Raw genomic sequence first — 12,141 nt, 5'->3', positions numbered from 1 at the left:
CCGCGGCTGTTCTCGCGAGGCTTGGCCGGGCGCACGCGCCTTCCCGTCCCCCGCCTCTTCTTTCCTCACCCGCTTCCGGGAGCTAGCGGACCCCGTCGGGTTGCTAAGGCTTGGAGCGGTTGCTAGGTAACCGCGGGGCTCCCGTCCTGCACAGGCGCAGTCAAGCCGGGTCTGGCCGCGGCAAGGGAGGGGGCGAGCTGGGGGCGGGGCCGGGGCGGGGCAGTGCTGGCGCCCAGGGGTGGTCCACGTGGGTGCTGCCGTTCCCGGGACGGCTGGGGGGCGGGGCTCCGGGAGCCGGGAGACGAGTTCAAATTCAACCTCACATACCTAGGAGCCAGGGTGAGCCGAGGCAAGCCCCAACTCCTGTTTGCCTTAGTTTCCTCAAATGTGAAATAGGGGTGCTAAGAATAGGACCTGCCTCACGGGGGTGCGGGACCAGATCCTGCCTCCCTTCCTTCCTTCCTTCCTTCCTTTCCTTCCTTTCCTTCCTTCCTTCCTTCCTTCCTTCCTTCCTTCCTTCCTTCCTCCCTTCCTTCCCTCCTTCCTTCCCTCCATCCTTCCTTCCTTCCTTCCTTCCTTCCTTCCTTCCTTCCTTCCTTCCTTCCTTCCTTCCTTCCTTCCTTCCTTCCTTCCTTCATGTCAACAGATGATGGGGTAGATAGGCCCAATACCAGAAGACCTGAAGTCATTTCTAACTTCAGATCCTCACTAGCAATTCAATCCTTAGAAAGTCACTTCATCTCTGTTTGCCGAAGTTTCTTCAACAGAAAATGGGAATAGTAACAGCACCTACTTCAGAACTGTGGGCAGCTGGGTGGCACAGTGGACAGAGCACCGGTCTTGGAGTCCAGAGGAAGAGAGTTTGAATATCAGGCACTTGACACTTACTAGCTATGTGACCTTGGGCAAGTCACTAATCCTGATTTTCTCATCTCTGGGAACCATCTCCTGGGGTATCTACATTCCTATCAGGCCACTGGACCCAGATGGCTCAGGAGGAGAGAGTGAGGCAGGTGACTTAGTTTTTTTTGCAAGGCAACGGGGCTAAGTGGCTTGCCCGAGGCCACACAGCTAGGTCATTATTAAGTGTCTGAGGCTAGATTTGAACTCAGGTACTCCTGACTCCAGGGCTGGTGCTCTATCCACTGCGCCACCTAGCCACCCCAGCATTTGACTTAGCACAGCATCTCCTCACTCCAATCCATATGCATGTTATGATCTTCTTTGAGCATGATGGACAGACATCATCTGGGAAGGAATTTGGGATTTCTGAGATTCCATTCCAGATGGAAAATATTAGAAGTGAGTAGATAAGGAGAGGCTCCTTCAGAAAGTACAATTTAAGCTGATTCTTGAAGGAATCTAGAAAAGTCAAAAGGAATTCATCTCTTGAACTATTTCAATTTCTACTCCCTCTTTCTTTCCTCCATCATTGGTCTTCTTGAAGGTGCTCTGGTGGAGTAGAGTAAGTCCTGGATTTAGAATCCAAGGACCTGGTTTCTAATTGAAACTCTGTCACTTGGTACCTGTGTGACCTATGGTAAGCTACAACCTTTCTGGGGCTCAAATGCCTCATGATATAATAAATGTTATTCTCAATGAACTAGCTAAAGGTTATTTCAACTTTAAATTTATGATTTTATAATGATACTCACTACATCATCCACCTAGCTCTCAAATGAATGTATCATCTATATGATCATATCACAATATGCCCAAGAAGTTTCAGTGGCTCCTATTCCCTGCAGGAGAGAACTGAAACTCCTTAGTTCCTGCCCTCATTTCCTGATTGATTATATGTTAATCATCTTCATAAATCTTGGTTGGTTCTTGTCCTTTGTTTTCAAAGAAGACCAAAATGACAACTCTATGTTTGAGACAAATGACAGTGTGTCTGACTGGTTGATCAGACCAATATGAGCTCGAAATGCTCTATCACAGGTCAAGCACAAATAGTCAGTGGGAACACCTGGGGGGGGGTGTCTAAATTTACTGATGTCACTTTTCCTTTGAACTGCTTCCACTCTGCCTTCCTCATGGAGTGCAGCCCCCTCCCTGAGGAGGGCACACCATGTTGGACAGGCCTGTGCCAGTGTCTCCCATGCCGGACAATCAATTCCAAAGTTTTTTTTGTTTTTGTTTTTTAGTTTTTGCTAGGCAATGGGGTTAAGTGGCTTGCCCAAGGCCACACAGGTAGGTAATTATTAAGTATCTGAGGCTGGATTTGAACTCAGGTACTCCTGACTCCAGGGCCAGTGCTCTATCCACTGTGCCACCTAGCTACCCCAATTCCAAAGTTCTTAAGAGAGACCTTCAGTGTATCTCAGTATCACTTCTTCTGACTCCCTTGTGAGTGCTTGCCCTGTGGAAGTTCACCATAGAATAGTATTTTTGGCAAGGATATGTCTGGCATTCTAACAATATTGCCATCCCATCATAGTTGCACTCACTGTAGTAATGTTGGAATACCAGGCAGTTTAGTTTGAGAAAGGACCTCAGTGTCTGGTATCTTCTCCTGCCAGGTGATCTTCGAAATCTTTCTAAGTCAATTTAAATGGAAGTGATTCAGTTTCCTGACATGGCATGGGTAGACTGTCCAGGTTTCCCAAGCATGTAGCAGTGAGATCAACACAATGGCTCTGTAGACCTTCAGCCTGATAGTCAATCTAATACCTCTCCTCTCTCTTTCTGAGCCTCCAAGCATTGAGCTAACTCTAACAATGAGAATCTCAACCTCATTGTCAATCTGTACCTCCCAGGAAAGAACACTGCCAAGGTAAGTGAGCTTGTCCACAGTTCTCAACACTTCTCTGTTTGCTGTAATCGATGGTTCCACATATGTATGATGTGGTGCTGGCTGATGGAGCACCTGTTATTGGTGTTAATTTTTAGACCAAAATTAGCAGAAAGAGAATCAGTCCAGTCTCTGTTACATCTCACCTTCAGAAGCTGGACTGAGGACACCATCATCCTGCAAACAGAAGGTCATGCACCAATACTTCCTCCTCTTTGGTCTTGGCTTGTAGCCTTTTCTAGTGGAAGAATTTACTGGCAGTGTAGTAGCTGACCTCGAGATCATGTTGATCCTTGGTGAATGTGTTTGATAACATGGCTAAAAATATGCTCCAAAGCATGGGAACCTGGGCACATCCTTGTTTCACTACACTGGTGATCAGGAAATCTTGAGAGCATTGTCCACCATCCAGGATCTGGGCATGCATACTGTCCTGGAATTGATATATAATACTTATTAACTTCTCCATACAATCAAATTTTGATAAAATTTTCCATAAATCCTCATGACTGGCAGTATTGAAGGCCTTGGTCAGATCTACAAATGTATTCAGACCTCTGTTCTGTTCCTGGCATTTTTCCTGAAGTTATCGGGCAGCAAACACCATATCAACCATTCCTTGACCCTTTCTGAAGCCACACTGGCTCTCAGGGAGGTGACCATCTTCCAGGTGAAAAATCAGCCCATTGAGAAGGACTCTGGCAAGAATCTGACTAAAAGAGAAATGCCCCTATGATTGTCACAGGACAATCCATCCCCTTTATCTTTAAAGAGATGGATGATGAAGACATCCTTGAATTCTTAGGGGATAACCTCTTCATGTCATATAATCTGGAAAATTTCAGTCAGTTTTTTGGATGAGCAATGGACCTTGTAGATCTCACCTGTAAGAGAATCAGCACCAGGTACTCTGCCACTTGAAAGGAGTCTAATGGCATTCAAAACCTCTTCTTTAGTTGGAACTTCAGCCAGGGATTGATTGACTTCAATTAGAGGTAAACGGTGAATAGCTATATCTGTATTGATTGATGATGATCTGTTAAGAACACTGTGAAAGTGTTCAGCCCATCTCTCTAGGATCATGTCCTGTCATTAATCAATGTGGATCCATCAGCAATGAGTAATTGAGATGAACCCTAGGTCTTTGGCCCATAAATAGCTTTCAGGGGATCATAGAAACATTTTGATTTATTATTGTCTGCATAAAACTGAATTTCACCTGCCTTTTTGCTGAGCCAAGAGTCCTGCATCTCTCCAAACTTTGTTTGCACTTTACTTTTTTTTAAGAAAGATTTTATTTATTTTGATTTTTACAATTTTCCCCCAGTCTTGCTTCTCTCCCCCCACCCCCACCCCCCACAGAAGGCATTCTGTTGGTCTTTACATTGGTTCCATGTTATACATTGATCTCAGGTGAATGTGATGACAGAGAAATCATATCCTTAAGGAAGAAAAATAAAGTATGAGATAATAAAATTACATAATAATATGATTTTTTTTCTAATATGAAGGTAATAGTCCTTGGTCTTTGTTCAAACTCCACAATTCTTTCTCTGGATACAGATGGTATTCTCCATTGTAGATAGCCCAAAATTGTCCCTGGTTGCCCTGATGGAATGAGCAAGTCCATTAAAGTTGATCATCACCCCCATGTTGCTATTAGGGTGTACTATGTTTTTCTGGTTCTGCTCATCTCGCTCAGCATCAGTTCATGCAAATCCTTCCATTCTTCCCTGAATTCCCATCCCTCCTGGTTTCTGGTAGAATAATAGTGTTCCATGACATACATATACCACAGTTAAGCCATTCCCCAACTGAAGAACATTCACTTAATTTCCAATTCTTTGCCACCACAAGCAGGGCTGCTATAAATATTTTTGTACAAGTGATGTTTTTGCCCTTTTTCATAATCTCTTCAGGGTATAGACCCAGTAATGGTATTGTTGGATCAAAGGGGATGCACATTTTTGTTGCCCTTTGGGCATAATCCCAAATTGTTCTCCAGAAATGTTGGATGAGTTCACAGCTCCACCAACAGTGTATTAGTGTCCCAGATTTCCCGCATCCCTTCCAACATTGATCATTGTCCTTTCTGGTTCACTTTACTTTTGATGAAATTAAATGCTGCCTTCTTGGAAATGGATGAACCCTATGGAGTTCTCATTTTTCATTTAGCAGTTTTGGTATTTCCCCAGCATTTTTATCAAACTTGTCTTGATATATGCAAATGTTCTGGCCCAGATGAGCAAATGCAGTGCTGTACCTCAGATTTCTGAAAGCTGCCCCCTCTCTGCTCTACTATTAGCTACTTGCTGTTGGGTCAGTGTTCCTTCAAGTTACCAACAAACTGTTTCCACTCAGACACTCTAAGCTCTTGACATTCATTCTTCTAGTAGTCATATTGTGTTGGAGTTGCCACTTTGGTTGAATGGGAATATTTAACCTAGAGTGGGTGAGTCTGTGATCAGTCCAGCCCTCTGCACCACACATTGCCTTTGTGACTCTGACATCCTGTCTGTCTTTTCTCCTTACAATCACATAATCTAATAGATGCCAGTGTTTGACCAAGGGTGCATCCAGGAAGTTTTATTGCATCTAGGCAAACAGAAGACAGTATTTGTGATGAGAATATCATGAGATGTACAAGTCTTCAGTAATAGGTGACCATTGCTGGTGCTGTTTCCTACTCCCTTCCTCCTGAGGACTCCCTGTCACGTATGGTAATCCAGGCCTACTCTAGCATTAAAGTTACCCAGAATTATGAACATGTCCTCTTTTGGTACATTGATGATAAGGGTCTCCAGGTCTTCATAACATTTTTCTATAACTTCATCAGTGTTTGTCATGGGGGAGCATAGACACTAATGATGGTGGGATGGTGTTTTCCTAGAAGTGGCAATCTCATTATCATGAACCTGTCATTTACTTTTATTGGTAGGAATTTAAGAATATTGATTGGATTAGTTTTGATTGCAAAACCTACCCTAGCTTCACAGTGCTCCTCCTCACTGCAGGCACTTCAAAAAAACTCTGACTTCACTTAAGCTGGCCACCTTTTCCAGCCTTGTTTTACTCAGGGCTACCACATGGATATGATACTATTGAGTTCCCTTGCAACAAGAGCTTTCGCTTTTGCGTCTATTGGCTCTGGTGCTCATCTCGCTCAGCATCAGTTCGTGCAAATCCTTTCAGTCTTCCCTGAATTCCTATCCCTCCTGGTTTCTGATAGAACAATAGTGTTCCATGACATACATATACCATAGTTTGTTAAGCCATTCCCCAAATGAAGGACATTCACTTAATTTCCAATTCTTTGCCACCACAAGCAGGGCTGCTATAAATAAACACTCTGTGAGTGTGGGCATGTTCCATACACCGACGCTGAATGAAATATTCTTTGAAGAAGTTTTTGTAGATTTTTTTGGTGTCTCAACCACACTGTGGGATCCCTGCCTGCTGCAGTGATCAGGCCAGGGTTGGGCCAGCAGACAATTTTTAGAGCACCTTTTCTAGTCCCTTCCTCATATCAGGAGGTGAGCAGTGTGATCCTTAAAAGGGATGCTCAGGGATGGCTAGGTGGTGCAGTGGGTAGAGCACCAGCCCTGGAGTCAGGAGTACCTGAGTTCAAATCTGACCTCAGACGCTTAATAATTACCTAGCTGTGTGACCTTGGGCAAACCACTTAACTCCATTGCCTTGCAAAAACCTTAAAAAAAAGGGTTGGTCAGTCACCCAGGGGGCTGCTGAATCTCACTGCTGTTTGCAGTTATGACCTGTGAGGGCCACCTATATGTAGAGTTCTGACTGAAGCTCCCACGTATCTGCACCTACTGCTTTGTCACTTGCTTGTCCCCACAGGACTTTGAGGAATGGTAAAGAATGGATGATGTCTTTGGATGTGTGCGTAACTTGGGTTTAGTGAGCGTTGCAAGAAGTCATCCTGATCCAGCATGGCAAGCCAATCAAGACATCTGATGATGGCTCTAGATGCAGTGGATGACCTTGCTGTCTTCAATGTCTCATCGAACTACAACATCTGCTTCAGCCTCCTTCATGGCCTCTTTGGAACAAAGTGTTTTCACCTGCCCATTCCACCAGTGGAAGACTTCACATGCTTGGTTCCCCTCAATCTGGTTTAGTCTACCTGCCCAAACAGTTTATGGGGGTGTGACTGCTGTGAATGCTACACCTCCTTGGAGCCACTGGTGAGAATTAGGTGGCTCAGGTGGACATCAAAAGTGGAAAGTAGCCCTGAAAAGGGTTAGTTTTCCCTACACATACCCTACGCCCACCCTGAAGGAAAGACAAAGAACCAAGTAGATGAATGACTGGATAAATGTTTAGATAACTAATAGATAAGCGAATGAACAAATAAATTAACAAATGAATAGATAGAAAGATAAAACCAATCCCTACTCTCAAACAGCTTATAGTCTTAATGGAAGAGTCATTCTGGCCATCTTGCTTTTCCCTAATTTTGACTCTGTAGCTACTACCCATCTCCACAATTTTGCACAAATGTTCTCCATGCTTCAAATGTGTGTTCTCATTTCTGTTCCTTACAATTCTTTCCTTTGAAGTTCCATCTTCATAGGTGCCATTTCATGAAGTTTTTTCCCAGTTCCCTTAGTGACTATGTTATTTTCTCCTTCAAATTATCTTATATTGAAAAATGTTGAGTATTGTATTCTCTAAAAGAATGTAATCTGTTGGATGGTAGGGGAGTGTATTTTATCTTTTTATCCCCAAGCACCTTACACAGTGTTTTGTAAGTGCTTGCTGAATTTAATTTTCTGGCCTAGTTATAAGGGTAGTAACCATTTTTTCATCTACCCTCATGCTGATCAAAACCCCCAGAGACCACGGACTAAAGGATCTGGTTCATTCTACTCTGGATCTGTTGCTTGGAGACCTGTGTGGACTAGACTGATAAGAGTCCATGCTAGCCAGCTCCAGATCTGGCCAGTCTTCATTCTGTTCATCTTGCTAATTGGCCTACCATATGAGCCATTCCTACTCCCAGCTCTCGGTTTGGAATCAACATTGCCATAGCTTCTGGAAAAAGTGCTGTTCTGTTGATCTGCTCATTGTGTCTGTGCTTTCCCATGCCCAAACACCCTTCCTTGGCTATCACTCTCCTTTATGTGTTGCTTCCCACTCATAGAATGTAAATTCCATGAAGATAGGAGCTCATTCAATTTTGCATTTGTATTTCCAATCAATTAATATTCTTTTATAATTTATTATTTTGGTAATATAATTATTAAATGAACATTAACAGCAGGGATGCCACTCAAAGCATAATGTCTAGCACATATTGAGAGGGCTGATCAATGTTTCAGTTCATTTATACCTCAACTTCAGCAGAACATTTGACAAAATTTTTCATGCTATTCTTTGGAAAAGATGAAAAGATGTGGTCTAGACAATAGTACAATAATGCGAATTCAGAACTCATTGAATGTTCAGAACCAGAGTAATAATCATTAATAATTTGATGTCCTATTTCTAAAAAATTTATGCCCATCAAGTGGGGAATGGCTAAACAAGTTGTAGCTTATGATTGTGATGGAATACTATTGTGCCTTAAGAAATAAAGAGCTGGTTGATTTTTAGAAAAAAACATGGAAAGACTGATATGAAATAATGAAAAGTAAAATGAATAGAACTAAGACAACATTGTATACTATAACAGCAATATTGTTTGAAAAAATATTCTGAGCAAACAGGTTTCTCTGAGTATTACAAATACTCAAATCAACTATAAAAAGACATATCAAAGTGCCAGCCCTAGAGGCAGGAGGACCTGAGTTCAAATCCAACCTCAGACATTCAATAATTACCTAGCTGTGTGACCTTAGACAATTCACTTAACCACATTGCCTTGGGGGGAAAAAAAGACCTATGAAGGAAGATGCTATCTACCTCCAGAGAAAGAACTGATAAATAGAAGTATGCATAATATGGTTTTAGATATATTTATAAATATGTATAAATCTTCTCTAGTGTGGGACAGGGAAGGAGAGAGGGAGGAAGGCATTTTAGAGCTTAAAATGTAGCAACATTAAAAAAATAATTTGATTTCACCTTGGAGGGAGGTTTCTAATGCAGTTCCTAAAGGATCTCTGCTTAGTCTTGTAGCCTTTTCTAGCATCTGAAATCAAACACTTGAATGAAGACATAGTTTAATGATTTAAGGAAACATTTATTTATTACTTTGTGTAATACATTGTTCGAGCCTCTGGAATATAAAGATGAAAACAACAATAAAAATCTGAGACTTCAAGGTGTTTATAGTCTTCATTAAAAAAAACTTGCTTATCAAATGTGCAGATAGGTGCCTTGAAACTGGGGTGGAGAGGAAGATAATATATTGAATAATAAGAAAACATTAAATTTTTTCAAAGTATTTCATACATGTTATCTGAGCCTCACATAACCCTGTTAGTGTTATTATCTTCATTTCACAGATGATGGCAAATGAGTTTCAAACAAGTCACTTGACTGCCCAGGGTTGAAGAGCTAGTGAATATTCGGTCCTGAATTAGAACCAGTCAAAGGCCTGAAATTTCCTGACAGCTTAAATTGTTGTATGACAATGGCTCCTCAGCATATTTAAAAATATTTCATGGTTGCCCTTTCCTTTTCTTTTTATTTGCATCATAATCACTGCTGTCCCTCCTCCAAATAATAGCCTTTCCTTGTAACAAAAAAAAATAGAATCAAGCAAAATAAATCCACACATTTTACCCAGAGGTAAAAGCGTATGTCTCTTTTGGTATTTCCAGTTCTTTACCTATTCTAAAAGTTGGGAGGGATGTTTTATCACTCTTATGAAATTATGATTGGTCATTACATTAAGTCTTTTAGAGTTTTCTTTTTCAGAATTGTGGTCAATGTATAAATTATTTTTCCCAGTTCTGTTCACTTTATCCTGCATGGCAGATACAGAATTTCTTACAGTAAAAAAATATTCCACTACATTAACAGATCATAATTTATTCAGCCATTCCTCAATCAATGGGAATATTTTATTTCCAGTTTATTGTTATGACAAAATATGTATATAAATATTTTTGTACACATGGGTCCTATCTCTGTCTTTGATCTCTTTGGAGTATATTTCTAATAGTGGTACTGCTATGGGAATACACAGTGTGGTGACTTTGAGTATAGTTGCAAATTACTTTTTCTTATGACTGAACCAATTCACAGCTCCACCAACAATGCATTAGTTTATCTCTCCTCTCCAACTAGTCATTTTCATTTTTTGCCATCTTTTCCAACTTGATGGATAGGTGGTAAAATCTCACAATTTTAATCTTTTATTAGCAATATGTAGCATTTTCCACCTTATGATAATTTCCCAGATACAGAAAACTGAAAAATATATAAGAATTGGAAGAAGCTCTGAGCTATTTTGATAATATTAATGTCTTTCTCCCCAGTTTAAACTATGTAATACAATGTATAAATTTGATAGCTTGTATTTCTTTTGAAAATGGTCTATTCATATCATTTGATCATTTATTGAGAAATACGTCTTATTCTCATATAGGACTGGACTTGTGGTATCACTATTCAGTCAGTCAGGAAGCATTTGCTAAATGCTTGCTATGTTCCAGGAGATGGCTAGGTGGCTCATTGGCTAGGGCACTAGACTTGAGGATCAGGAAGATCTGAGTTCAAATGTGACCTCTGACACTAACTGTGCAATCTTGGACAAGTCACTTACTTGCCTTAATCTATTGGAGAAAGAAATGGTGAGCTAATCTAGTATCTTGGCTAAGAAAAGCTCATGGACAGTCTGACTGGATACAACTGAATAACCACAAAGTTCTGGTTCATTGTACTTAGTCCTGGGGATAAAAAAGGAGACAAAGCTAGTCTCTGTTCTTAAGGAGTTCACATTCTAAAAGAGGAAGGAATTTGCCAATGATTGAATAGGTAAATACAATAATTTAATAAATAACTTTCTCCTTAAGAAATTCCTTTTTCAGGGTGGCTAGGTGGTGCAGTGGATAGAGCACCAGCCCTGGAGTCAGGAGTACCTGAGTTCAAATCCGACCTCAGACACTTCATAATTACCTAGCTGTGTGGCCTTGGGCAAGCCACTTAACCTCATTGCCTTGCAAAAAAAAAATTTAGAGACATCTCCACTCAAAATGTTCATATGGACTATTTATTTGTATGTCAACTGAGGTAGAGTTTTTCAAGCTTATATTTGTCTATTCAACCACAGTTGAACATACTATCTTGACTCCAACATAGCGATATAATTTTGGTCGATTGAACATAAAGGGCAACAATCAAACAAACAAGAGGAGGACATGATCAAGAATTTCATAGGAATATAAGACTTGGATAAATCTTTTTTTGGGGAGGATCATTAAATAAGAAGCCCAGGATAATTTACATAAGATGGCCCAATTGCTGTAGAAGATAATGGAGATGGATAAATAAACTGAAAGAAAATAGCATTGCTTTTGGAACCTCTATAACCTCTATAGGAAATACTGATGTGAATGAGAGGCATAGTGACCCATCTCTGGGGAAAGGATAAAAGATATGCATTTACTTACCTTGTGTAAAAAGCTGATGAATTTAAATGGTTCAAGAAAGACATCTCTTCATAACTGCATGAAAAGATCCTTTTTTTTTGTTTGGAAGGGAGTGAGATATGTTTCTGACCCTGGTTACAAAAATGGATTGAATAAATTATAGACATTCTATGTTGGGGACATATGAACTGAAGTTCCAGGATCATTTTCTCACTAGCCAGCTCTTAAGAAAGATAACTAGCACCATCTGCTGGAAAAGAGCTGAACTGAAGGAACTAGACAAGCTGAATTGTGAGGCAAAAATAAGGACCCTCAGGATATGTTTGCTAAAAGCAGTGTCAAGAATGACCTATGATATCTGATAGTTAATGAGTCCATGCAGGCAGTTATGACCAAAGTGGGGTTGCTGGCATTGGAGAGCATTGATATGGAAAAGTAAAATTTCTTTCTTCCCTCTTAGCTTGAATCCCACTCAGGATAGTTCTATAACCTAGTGGGATTATATAAATTAATTGAGAGGGGAAAAAAAGTTTTTGACTCTCAGAGATCAAATACAATTCTTTTCTTTTAATATTTAATGTATGAATAAAACTCTTCCATATTTTGGAGTCTTGTGAACATGGGGGCTTATAAGGGGTTAGATTGTGGTTACCAATGGGGGAGAATGAAATACTGAAGTTCCTAGCTTATAGCTCAATAGGGGTAACAAAGCCAATGAGGTCAGAGGCCTCAAAGTGTATCTTTACCCTTTGTACATTCCCTTATGAAAAAGATAATTTGAAAAAT

This window comes from Macrotis lagotis, chromosome X (assembly GCF_037893015.1).
Source record: "Macrotis lagotis isolate mMagLag1 chromosome X, bilby.v1.9.chrom.fasta, whole genome shotgun sequence".
Taxonomy (NCBI): Eukaryota; Metazoa; Chordata; class Mammalia; order Peramelemorphia; family Peramelidae; genus Macrotis; species Macrotis lagotis.
This window is presented reverse-complemented; position numbering follows the sequence as displayed.